We start from the raw sequence: 12,186 nt of genomic DNA, 5'->3' as shown, positions 1-12,186 counted from the left end.
CTTTTACCAGGTTATGAGTCTGACCAGAAGGAGTTGTGGCATAGTCCACAAGCTGAGATGTTTCAATTCTGGCCCCAAGTAGGCAAGGAAAGACGTTTGGGTGTTTTGTGTCACACGGCGCTTCTTGCGGCATCGGGGAACAGGAGGAGACAGGTACAGTCACCTCAGGCGAGGAATTAAGAACTCGGGGACTCTCCTTCGGTAGGGATTCATGTTTCACCAGGTGCTTTGGGACCCACAACGGGCTTTCAGCAGATCTAGGAAAAACACAAACATGTCCTCGTCCCCATATGAGGACGGGATTAGGACTATGCCATTTGTTAGTCAGTTCATCTTTCCGCAGCACCTTAGTTTGTGCTCTGGGATTAGGGTGCCAAAAACGTTCAGTAGTGGAATGTCCTTCTGCATTAAAGGTCAAAAAAAAATTTAAAACATAAAGAGTATATCTAAGCCAAGTATGAGGAGTCCTATGCAGATTAGCTGCTGACTGCCCCTTTTTTATCTTTTGTAAAGTTAATTTTAAAATTGTATAAGTGAGTTTTACATTTTTTTGTCCTTGTGAATTGTAGGGTATACCTGTACGATGTTGAATATGGAACTGAGAGCAAAAATGATTAAATCCTTTGCTGGTGTAAGCAGGAGTATTATCTGTTTTAAGAATTTTAGGGGGGCCTAGAATAGAAAAGACCAATAAGCAATGGGCTATAACATTTTTAACAGCTTTACCTGTATGAGCAGAAGCCATTAAAAAATGAGAAAAAGTATCAATAGTTGTATATATTGAAATTTACCAAAAGGTGTAAAATGAGTGACATCCATTTGATATACATGGCCACTCTGTAGTCCTTGAGGGTTAACTCCATAATGAAAAGGAACTGGGAAAAGGGAGTGATTGTTACAAAAGTTTACTTGATAAATATTTTAACAATCAAGGGAAAAACAACCTTCCCTACCAAAAATTTCATCTTAACTTTGAAAACCACCTGTGGGGGGAAAAACTAAGTCAAGTAACCTTTCAGAGTTCACAGTGCTCGTACATGCCACATACCTTCTACAAACTTACGCTTTTCTTTCTGTTAACCCCCAACAAAATCCTTTCCACACACCTTCTTCAAACTTATGCTTTTCTTTCTGTCAACCTGCCTCTTCACCTTCTTTCACTTTTTCAATTCTTCCCTGTCTTTCTGCCTCTTTACCTTCTTTCACTTCCTCAATTCTTTCCTGTCTTCCTACCTCTTCACCTTCTTTCACTTTCTCAGTTCTTTCCTGTCTTCCTACCTCTTTACCTTCCTTCACTTTTTCAATTCTTCCCTGTCTTCTTGCCTCTTCACCTTCTTTCACTTTCTCAATTCTTTCCTGTCTTTCAACAAAATTCTTTACAATAAATTCCTCAAGAGTTTTTTTTTTTTAGATTTATGTGCCTTTTAATTTACATGGACTCCTAGTTAAACCTATTTTTAAAAAATTATCTGTACATCCATAAGCTTAACAGCATCATCATATAATTAAAATAACTAAAAGAATAAAGTAAAAAAAAAATTAAAAAAGCACACCTCCAGAGTTCATGCTTTTAAGCACCCTCGAATGCTCCTGATGAGGCTACAGGTTCACAGTTTGCCAAGAGGTAACACTGCAGTGCTGAACAAGCTTGCAGAGTCCCTTACGTGGGACACTAAGGTGCAGGATGTTGTGTGACCAGGTTTGGGGAACAAAATCTACAGATTAAAAGGGGAAGGAACATACTATTTACATCAGCAAATCCTTTCTTATTAGATAATAAAGCATGAGTTCGGGGAGTCATTGAAGCAGCATTTGTGGCTCATTAAGTTATGGGCACACTTCCAGTAGGATAATATTCCATGCCTATTTTATTTCTCTGTACTACAGGAAAGCACTGTTGACTAGAAGCTGCATGGGAGCAAAGCAAAAGTAAATCCTGAAACTGTTTTAAGAAATCTAAGGGCAGTGTAAGCATTACAGGGCTGGGCTGCCAGGCAGGAGGCACTTCAGAAGGAGCTCCTGCTTGAACTACCACCTCTTCCAGTGGCTCTTTATTTGCAGAGTAACTTACATGAGAACTACAATTGTTTCTATTTTTATATGTATTTCTCTCCACAATCTCCTCCTGTTCCAGAGGGACAGGAAGAAACTGAGGCCAAAATTCCACATTCAAGGACCCAGGGACAGATTTCATGAACAGTGTGCACAAATTCCTCCACAGTTTTAAATTTTACATTATGACCATGAGACTTAATTATAGACTGTAAAAGCTGAATAAACATGTTATGTTCTTTAGACTCTAAATTCCCCATGTTTTACTCCAGATTGAACACTTGAATTAAAATCAAAACTTATATACAAGACTATAAATTGACCAAAACTTACTGCTGCAGCCTTACTCCAAATACAGTTGAGCGTCACTATGGTCTCTCGTCTCCAGGCCCCACGTTTGGGTGCCAGATGTTGGGGACCGGCATGATGGCACGTCTGCTGGGGGGTCTCTTGACCTGCAAGAGACCTGCGATCCCCACAGGCTTTCAGTGTTTCCTCATTCAATATGATACCAGCTATGGGTCTATCATATATGGCTTTTATTATGCTGAGGTATGGTCTTCTTATACCTAGTTTTTTGAGGGTTTTTATCATGAAAGGATGTTGAATTTTATTGAGTGCTTTTTCAACATCAATTGAAATGATTATATGGTTTTGTCTTTCATTCTGTTGATATGATGTATCACATTGATTCATTTGCATATATTGAATTATCCTTGCATCCTTGGCATAAATCTTACCTGGTCATGATGAATGACTTTTTTTTTAATGTGTTGTTGAATTCAGTTTGCAAGTCTTTTCTTGAAGATTTTTGCATCAATATTCATCAGTGATATTGGCCTGTTGTTTTCTTTTTTTGATGTGTCTTTTTCTGGTTTTGGTATTCAGGTAATACTGGCTTAGTAGAATGAATTTGGAAGTATTCCTTCCTCCTCTATTTTTTTGAATAGTTTGAGTAGGACTGGTATTAGCTCTTCCTTAAATGTTTGGTAGAATTCAGCAGTGAAGCCTTCGGGTCCTAGGCTTTTCTTTGCTGGGAGACTTTTTATTATGGGTTCAACCTCGTTACTTGTTATTGATCTGTTCAGGTTTTAGATTTCTGCATGGTTCAATCTTGGTAGGTTGCATGTTTCTAGGAATTTATCCATTTCTTCCACATTTTCCAATTTATTGGCATGTAGTTGCTCATAGTAGCCACTAATGATCCTTTGAATTTCTGCAGTATGGGTTGTAATGTACCCTTTGTAATATCTGATTTTATTTATTTGGGTCTTCCCTCCTTTTTCTTAGTCTGGCTAAAGGTTTGTCAATTTTTATCTTGTCAAAAAAACCAACTTTTTAGTTCATTGATCTTTTGTATTTTTTTCCTCATGTCAATTTGTTTATCTTTGCCCTGATGTTTATTATTTCCTTTTTTTCTATTTCACTAATTTTGGGTTTGCTTTGCTCTTGCTTTTCTAGTCCTTTAAGATGCATAATTAGGTCATTTGAAGTTTTTATTCTTTTTTTGATGTAGGATAAACTTGCCTCGTAGTACTGCTTTTGCTGTGTACCAGAGGTTTTGGTATGTCATATTTCTATCATCATTTGTTTCAAGATAGTCCTTCATTGAGCCATTGGTCATTCAGGAACATATTGTTTAATTTCCATGTATTTGTACAGTTTCCAAAGTTCCTCTTGTTACGGACTCCTAGTTTTGTTTTTTTTTATTGTGGTCAGACGTGCTTGATATTATTCCAATGTTTTGAATGTTTTAAGACTTGTTTTGTGAACTAACATATGGTCTATCTTTGAGAATGATCCATGTGCTGAGAGAAAGCATGTGTATTCTGCAGTGATTAGATGAAATGTTCTGTAAATATCTATTATGTCCATTTGATCTATAGTGTAGATTAAGTCTGATGTTTCTTTTGTTTATTTTCAGTCTGGAAGATCTGTCCAATGCTGAAAGTGGGGTGTTGACATCACCAACTATTATGATATTGGGGTATATCTCTTTTTTAAGCTCTAATAATATTTACTTTATATATCTGGGTATACCAGTGTTGAGTACATACACACACACACACACACACACACACACACACACACACACACATTTGTTATATCTGTTTGCAGAACTGACCCCTTTATTATTATATAATGACTTTCTTTGTCTCTTCTTATAGTTTTTGTCTTGAAATCTATTTTATTTGATATAAGTATAGCTACTCCTGCTCTTTTTTAGTTTCCATTGGCATGGAATAACTTTTCCATCCCTTTATTTTCAGACTATGTGTGTCTTTATACATGAAGGTTGTTTCTTGTAGGCAACAGGTCATTGTGTCTTGTTTACTTTTTTAAATGTCCATTTCACTGCTCTATGCAAAATATCCATTTTCATCTCTTTTTGTTGGAGAGTTTACTCAATTTATATTCAACGTTATTATGCTATTAATAAGTAATAACATACTCCTTCCATTTTATTATTTGTTTTCTGATTGTTTTGTGGTCTTCTCATCCTTCTTTCCTATCTTCCTTTTAATTAAGGTGATTTTCTCTGGTGGTGTGATATAATTTCTTGCTTTTTATTTTTGTGTGTATTCATTATACGTTTTTTGTGTATTCATTGTTTTTTGATTTGAGGTTACCATGAGGCCTGCAAATACTATCTTATTTTACACTATTTTATGTTGATAACAGCTTAACACTGCTTGCATAAACAAACTAATTGACAAGCAAAAAGAAAATAAAAACTCTATAGTTTAGCTTTGTCCTTTCATTTTTAAACTTTTTGTTGTTTCTATTTACATCTGATTATACTATGTTTTGAAAAGTTGTAGTTCTTATTTCGGATTGGTTTAGTCTAGTCAAGATAAGAGTACTTTATACACCACAGTTACAGTGTTATAATACTATGTGTTTTTCTGTGTAGTTCCTATTGCCAGTGAGTTTTTTATTTTCAAATGATGTCTTATTGCACATTAACATTCTTTTCTTTCTGATTGAAGTACTCTGTTTAGCATTTCTTGTAGGATAGGTCTGGTGTTGATGAAATACTTCAGCTTTTATTTATCTGGAAAAGTCTTTATATCACTTTCATGTTTGAAAGATATTTTCACCAGATATAATATTCTAGGGTAAAAAACATTTTTTTCTTCAGCTCTTTAAATTTGTCAAGCCATTCTCCCCTTGCCTGTAAGGTGTCCGCTGAAAAGTCTGCTGGCAGAAGTATTGGAGCTCTATTGTATGTGATTTATTTATTCTATATTGCTGCTTTTAGGATCTTTTTTTTTAATCATCAACTTTTGGGAGCTTGATTACTAAATGCCTTGAGGTAGTCAGTCTTCTCTGGGTTAAATCTGCTTGGTGTTCTATATTCTTGAAGTTGGATATTGATATTTCTCTAGATTTGGGAAGTTCTCTGTTATTATTCCTTTGAATAAACTTTTTACCCCATTTCTTTTTTACCCCCTGTTTAAAGCCAATAATTCTTAGATTTGCCCTTTTGAGGCTAATTCATAGATCTTGTTGGCATGCTTCATTCTTTTTCCTTCTTTTTTTCTTTTGTCTTCTTAGACTGTGTATTTGCGTAGAGCCTGTCTTTAAGCTCACTAATTCTTCTGCTTGATCAATTCTGCTGTTAAGAGACTCTGATGCATTCTCCAGTATATCAATTGCATTTTCAACTCCAGGATTTCTGCTTCATTCTTTTAAATTATTTCAATCTCTTTGTTAAATGTATCTGATAGAATTCTGAATTTCTTCTCTGTGTTATGTTGAATTTTTTGAGTGTCCTTAAAGCAGGTATTTTGATTACCAGTCTAAAAGATCAATATCTCTGTTTCTCCATGATGGGTCCTAGGTGCTTTATTTAGTTTGTTTGATGAGGTTGCGTTTTCCTGGATGGTCTTGATGCTTGTAGATGTTTGTTTGTGTCTGGGTACTGAAGAATTGGGTATTGTAATCTTTGCAACCTGTGCTTGTTTGTACCTGTCCTTGGGAAGACTTTATAGGTATTTGAAAGTACTTGTGTGTTGTGATCTATGCCATATCTGCATTAGGGGGCACCACAGGCCCATAATGTTGTGGTTCTTGCAGATTGATAAACATACAACCTTGGTAGTCTTGAACAAGATCTGCAAGAATTCTCTGGATTACCAGGCAGAAACACTAGTTCTCTTCCCTTACTGTCTCCCAAACAAATGGAGTATCTCTCTCTCTCTGTGGTGAGCCACCTGGAGCTGGTGGTGGGGTAACACAAGCACCCCTGTGGCCACCACTGGGACTGCACTGGGTCAGACATGAAGACAACACAGCACTGGGTCTCGCCCAGGACCCACTGTAACCATTACCTGGCTACTTCCTATGTTTGCTCAAGACCCTAGGGCTCTACAATCAGGTGATGAAGCTGGCCAGGCTTGTGTCCTTCCCTTCAGGGCAGCAAGTTACCCCAGGCCATGGGTAGGTCCAGAAATGCTGTCTAGGGACTAGGTACTGGAGTAAAAATTCTTAGAAGTATACCTGGTATTCTATTCTACTGTGTCTGAGCTGGCACTCAAACCACAAGACACAGTCCTTCCCATTCTCCTCTCCCTTTTCCACAGTCAGAGGAGCCTCACCCATGGGCACTCCCACCACAGGCCCACAGGGAGTACTGCTATAGATTGAAAAAAACATCAAATTAATAAAATACCATGAGTCCATAATAACAATCAATTAAAAGAAATCCAGAAAAGAATTGTCCCTATTAATAGCTACTTTTAAAAAATGCCTTACTTTTAACATTGGTAATTAAAGGAAAGAAACATTTATCTGGTTCTTCCAGGAGGAATTATATTTTAGGGTATTTTAATAGTTCCCATTGATGACGGTTATTCAGAAGATTGCTAAACATACAAGTAGAAGGAATACAGAATCAACAAATTATATTTCACAAGCCCTAGTGCAAATTTTGATTCAGGTAAGAATCAGCGACTGTTATTAAAACCATTGGAAATAGACCCTCATAACACCACACAAATTACTCTGGAGTTGCAAGAAGGGCGACAGAAGCTTGGAAGGCATAGACTTTTATCATTCTAACTCAATGGTTAATCTTAGCTCTACTAATAGTGAGTAAGATATTGTGCCCTCTAATTTTTTTAAAGTAGATTAGTGGCTACATAGGACTTGAGGTAATAGGAGAGGTGAGAGTTGTTGGGGAGGGGAATGATATCCACTGTTCTACAGAAGAAGAATCTGAAGCACAAAAAAAGAAATTTGCCTCATTTCAAATGGTTTGTGATGGAACTGACTTGGACTTAACTTTTGCTGGACTCAAATTCTGTACTTTCTTTCACCTCTGTTGATTTTGGATAAGGACAAGAAAATTAATAATTAAAAACAAAATTAAAAACACATTCAAAGCAATTATATTTTTATAAATCCATGCTCAAAACAATAGACTTTAAAGGGTTTTAAATTTATGTAATTTTTTACTTCATAAATATACAACATAAAATACATAATATATAGTTGTGGTAGAATACATATAATATAAAATTTACCACTTTAGGCATTTTAGAGTATACAATTCAGTGGCATTATATGCAGTCACAGTGTTGTGCAGCCATCATCGCTATCTAGTTTCAGAACTTGTAATTACCTCAAATAGAAAATCCACACCCATTAAGCAGCCACTCCCCATTCTTCTCTCCGCCTAACTCCCGGCAACCACTAGTCAGATTTCTATCTCTATGGATTTAGCTCTTCTGGAAATTTCATATAAGTGGAATTATATGACATGTGGCCTTTCATGTTTGTCTTCTTTCACTTACCATAATGTTTTCAAAATTCATCCATGTGGTAGCATGTATAAGTACTTTGTTCCTTTTTTGTTGCTGAATAGTATTTCATTGTATTGGTATACTACATTTTCAAATTCATCTATCTGTTCATGAACACCTGAGTTGGCTATTATGGCTTTTGGCTATTATGAATAATGCTGCTATGGACATTCATGCACAAGCTTTTATGTGGACATATGCTTTCAGCTCTTTTGGGAATATACCTAGGTATAGAATTGCTGGGTTATATGTTGATTTTGTATTGCACTTATTGGTGAACTACCAAACTGTTTTCCACAGCAGCTGCTCTATTTTCCATGTCTACCAATGATGTATGAGTTTTCTAATTTCCCCACATCCTCACCTCTACTTATAGTTTTCTCCTTCTCCTCCTCTCCTTCCTCCATATGCAACTTTTTTAATGGGCATGAAGTAGCATCTCATTGTGATTTTGATTTGTATTTCTTTAATGACTTTAAGATCTTCTCTTGAGCTTGCTGGCCATTTGAACATCTTCTTGGGAAATATTTCCATTTAAGTTCTTTGCCTATTTTTAAATTTGGTTGTCTGCCTTTTTGTTGTTGAGTTGTAATAGTTATGTATATATTCTAGATACTAAACTCTTATCAGTTATATGGTTTTCAAATATTTTCTTCCATTCTGTGATCTGTTGTTTCACTCTCTTGATAGTGTCCTTTGATGTCCAAATGTTTTTCATTTTGATGAAGTAAAATTTGTCTATTTTTTCTTTTGTTGCTTGTCCTTTTGACGTTATTTTAAAGAACTTATTGACAAAGAAGTACAAAGTTGGAGAACTCACACTTTGTAATTTCAAAACTTATTACAAAGCTACAATAGTCAAAACAGTGTGGTACTGGCACAGGGTCAAATATACAGATCAATGGAACAGAATTGAGGGTCCATAAATAAACCCATATATATATGGTCAATTGACTTTCAACTAGGATACCAAGACCATTCAATGGAAAAAGAATAGTCTCTCCAACAAATTGTGCTGGGGTAATTGAATAGTCATATGCTTACTTCACACCAAATATAAAAAATACTTTCCACAATAAATAAAAATTAAAAATGGATCAAAGACCTAAATAAAAGAGCTAAAACTATAAAACTCTCTTGAAACAGGTGTAAATCTTCATGATCTTGGACCAATACTCTTTATCTTTTTATGAAAATCTAAGTTACTGCTTATTGTCTTTTTATTTCAGCCCAAAGGATTCCCTTTAGCATTACCTATAGGGCAAAGCTCTTAACAATGAATTCTATGATTTTGTTTACCTAGGAATGTTATAATTTCTCATTCATTTTTGAAGAATAGTTTTACTGGGTATAGCATTATTGATTGTCATTTGTTTTCACCATCTTGAATATGTCATCCCACTGCCTTCTGTCCTCTAAGGTTTTTGATGAGGAATTAGCTATTAATTTTAAAGAGGATCCCTTGTATGTGATGAGCCACTTTTATCTTGCTGCTCTGAAAATTCACTCTTTTTGTTTTTATCTTTTGACAGACTCATTATGATTTTTCTCATTGTACATCTCTTTGGGTTTATCCTGCTTGGAGTTAATTAAACTTCTTTGATGTGTAGATTAATATTTTTTAATCAAATTTAGGCTATTTTCTCAATATTCTTTTTGCGCCTTTTTTTCTTCTACAACTTTGTTATGCATATGTTGGTACACTTGATGTCCCACAGGTCTCTGGGGCTCTGTTCTTTTATCTTTATTTATATTTTTGTCTCTCAAAAGAGATATTCTCATTTGACCTAACTTTAAAGTCACTGATACATTCTTTTAGCAGCTCAGATCTGCTGTTGAGTCTCTCTAGTAAAATATTTATTCTGGTTGTTGTACTTTTCAGTTCTAGATATTCTATTTGTTTCTTTATGATTTCTATCTATTAACTTTCTTTAGAAAAACATCATTCATATATTTTCCTTTACTTCTTTAGATATGGTTTCATATGCATGTGAAATCTCTGGAGATGTGAGGGATTCTGACAAAACAGATGAGTAGAGAGACTGTCAGGAGTCAGATCATGAAGGATTTGGACACCATCTTTGTGGGGGATCAGAGTGGTAAAAGAAGCTACACGGAAAGAAGCAGGACTTTTGAAAGGTCAGAAGGCTTTGCAAAGCATTGGGGGAGAATAAGCTGAAAGCGGCTGTGCTCTTACCCTGAGACAGACGGTGAGAAGTACGTCTAGGTAAAAGTAGGACAATGTATCTAAATAGGCTTGTTTACTTACATTGTCCGGAAACTGACCTTTGATCATCCAAGCACACAAGACTGCTCCCTGCAAAGGGGGGAGGCAGGGAGGGCAACAATGTTAATTACCCACAGACTGTGTTGGCTCCAGGCTTTCAGCATTATGTCTGTAGTGAATAAAAGCAAGCAGCTCCAGCTGATCAAGATTGCTGCTGACTCTTCCGCAGTCCCCTAGCTGCTCTTTCACTGCATACCTGTGTATGAGTACTTCTTTCATTCCTTGCTCAGCCAGGGTCTGTGGGACAGATCCAGCACAGCTTCACAGGTCTGGACTTCAGTTAAGGCAAGTTGGGTGGCACTGAAGGCTTTTGACCATGAGATCAAATTGATTTTGTAGGAAGACCCAATCTCAGGAAGTGAATAGATGGACAGATGGGTCAGAGACTTAGAAATAGGTTAAAGAATCTTCTTTATTTTTTCGTCCAACAAAGGACTTTTGAAGTGGCAGTGCAAATGGAAAGGAACAGTCAGATGACATGGTCTTATAAAGGATAGATAGTCAGGATTTGGTGACTCAATGAGGAGGCCCAGGAAAGCAATCATTGCTGATGTTTAGGCTTAGAAACATGGTGACGTCGAGAAGAGCAAAGACATATTGAGTAAACAAAAAATGTATGGAGTAGTTGCCCCATACCAGGCACTGTGCTTGTCATGGCAAACAAGACAGACATAGTTCGTAAACATATGGCACATATAGTCCAAAGGAAGCAAGTGAACAAAGTACATTGCAATGGAGCAATGAGAGAAATTAAGCAGGGTGCTGAGACAGAGAGTAGTCAGAAGGACTCATTTTAGATTAAGGATGTCAGTAAAAAAGGGGAAGTGACGTCATGTTTGGGGCTAAAGTTTCAGTTGTAGACTTACTGTTTGCTGAAGCAGGCTGATGTATGTGTAAAATCATTTCATAGACTATTGGAAAGGCAGAATGAAACCCAGGAGAAAAGTTGAGAATGGATGCAAAGGTTTGGGAGTTGCTGGCATGGATCTCTGAGGGAGATTATGCCCATTTGAATTAGAGGTGGGGTGAGGCAGCAACAGGATAAAGAGTAGTTAGTGGGACCAGAGAAGGCTCGAGTGGATAGACAGAAGCAGAAGCTCATCCTCACCATCCAGGGTGAGTTTCCAGGAGAATGGCAAATGTTGTGGAGGGAAGGAGATGAGAGTGCTGTGCGGGAGGACCTGTAATGGCCTTTAAGGATTTTTCCCTGTTTTTATTAAGGATATGGGGGTGAAATTCAGCTCCTTTGGTTAAGGGTGTGAATATTGGTAGTCAGGAAAGAAGTTGGTGAAGCCACTCTTTGGAGAAGTTTGGTGATGAAGAGAGAGTGACTTGAACATGTAGCAGGGCTGGGGAGGGATTCTCCTGTGGGGAGAAATGAAGTTTTGTTTGTGTTTAGGCATAGGAAAGTGGCAAGCTGACTGAAGGTGTAGCTTAGAGAATTAGAGCAGGGTTCCAGAAGAACTGGGGATGGGACAGATCAGAGGAAGAAAAGTACTTTGGAAGTCACCTTTTCCTCCACTCCAGGAGGGGAAAATAGAGAGGGAGACATTTTGAGGTACAGAGGATGCATGTTTGGAAGGAGATGGGGTACACTGCAGAATTTGCATTATATACCTCTGAACCTCTTGGTAAAGAAAGAAAGAAAGGGAGAGGTTGGTCAGGTACGTGGGTGAGGATGAATTTTACAATGTCTTCTGGGGCAATGGAGGAATAAACTGATTGATGAACAAGGCTGTGGACCCACTTGAAGTTCATCCATTAAAAAAATTTTATGAATGCCTGCTCTGCCTCAACTTCCTCATTTGTATACTAAGTAAAGTGATAGTGCTGACCTCTTTAGGATTGTGAGAAGGATTAAATGAGTTAATTCATGGAAAGCTTTTACAACAGTGCCTGGCACTTAGTAAGCACTCAACAAGTAGTTACTACTGCTATTACATGCTAGGTGCTGCATGAGGTAAATAGAGAGCTCATCAGTTATTATATTATCTAGTAGCTCATAGCAAACAGAGGTAGAACAGAGTCAGCGAGTAATGG

General features: G+C 36.9%; 1 protein-coding gene across 1 annotated transcript in view; it reads left to right on the top strand.

Moving 5' to 3' along the window:
• The window catches only part of DYDC1 (DPY30 domain containing 1), a 66,041-nt gene that overhangs the window by 23,105 nt on the left and 30,750 nt on the right, over positions 1-12,186 (top strand). The window lies entirely within an intron of this gene.

The sequence above is a fragment of the Aotus nancymaae genome, unplaced genomic scaffold (assembly GCF_030222135.1).
Source record: "Aotus nancymaae isolate 86718 unplaced genomic scaffold, 86718_ANA_hifiasm-v0.15.2.pri h1tg000010l, whole genome shotgun sequence".
Lineage (NCBI taxonomy): Eukaryota > Metazoa > Chordata > Mammalia > Primates > Aotidae > Aotus > Aotus nancymaae.
Note: the sequence above shows the minus strand (reverse complement) of the source record. Positions and strands in the feature narration are given on the sequence as shown.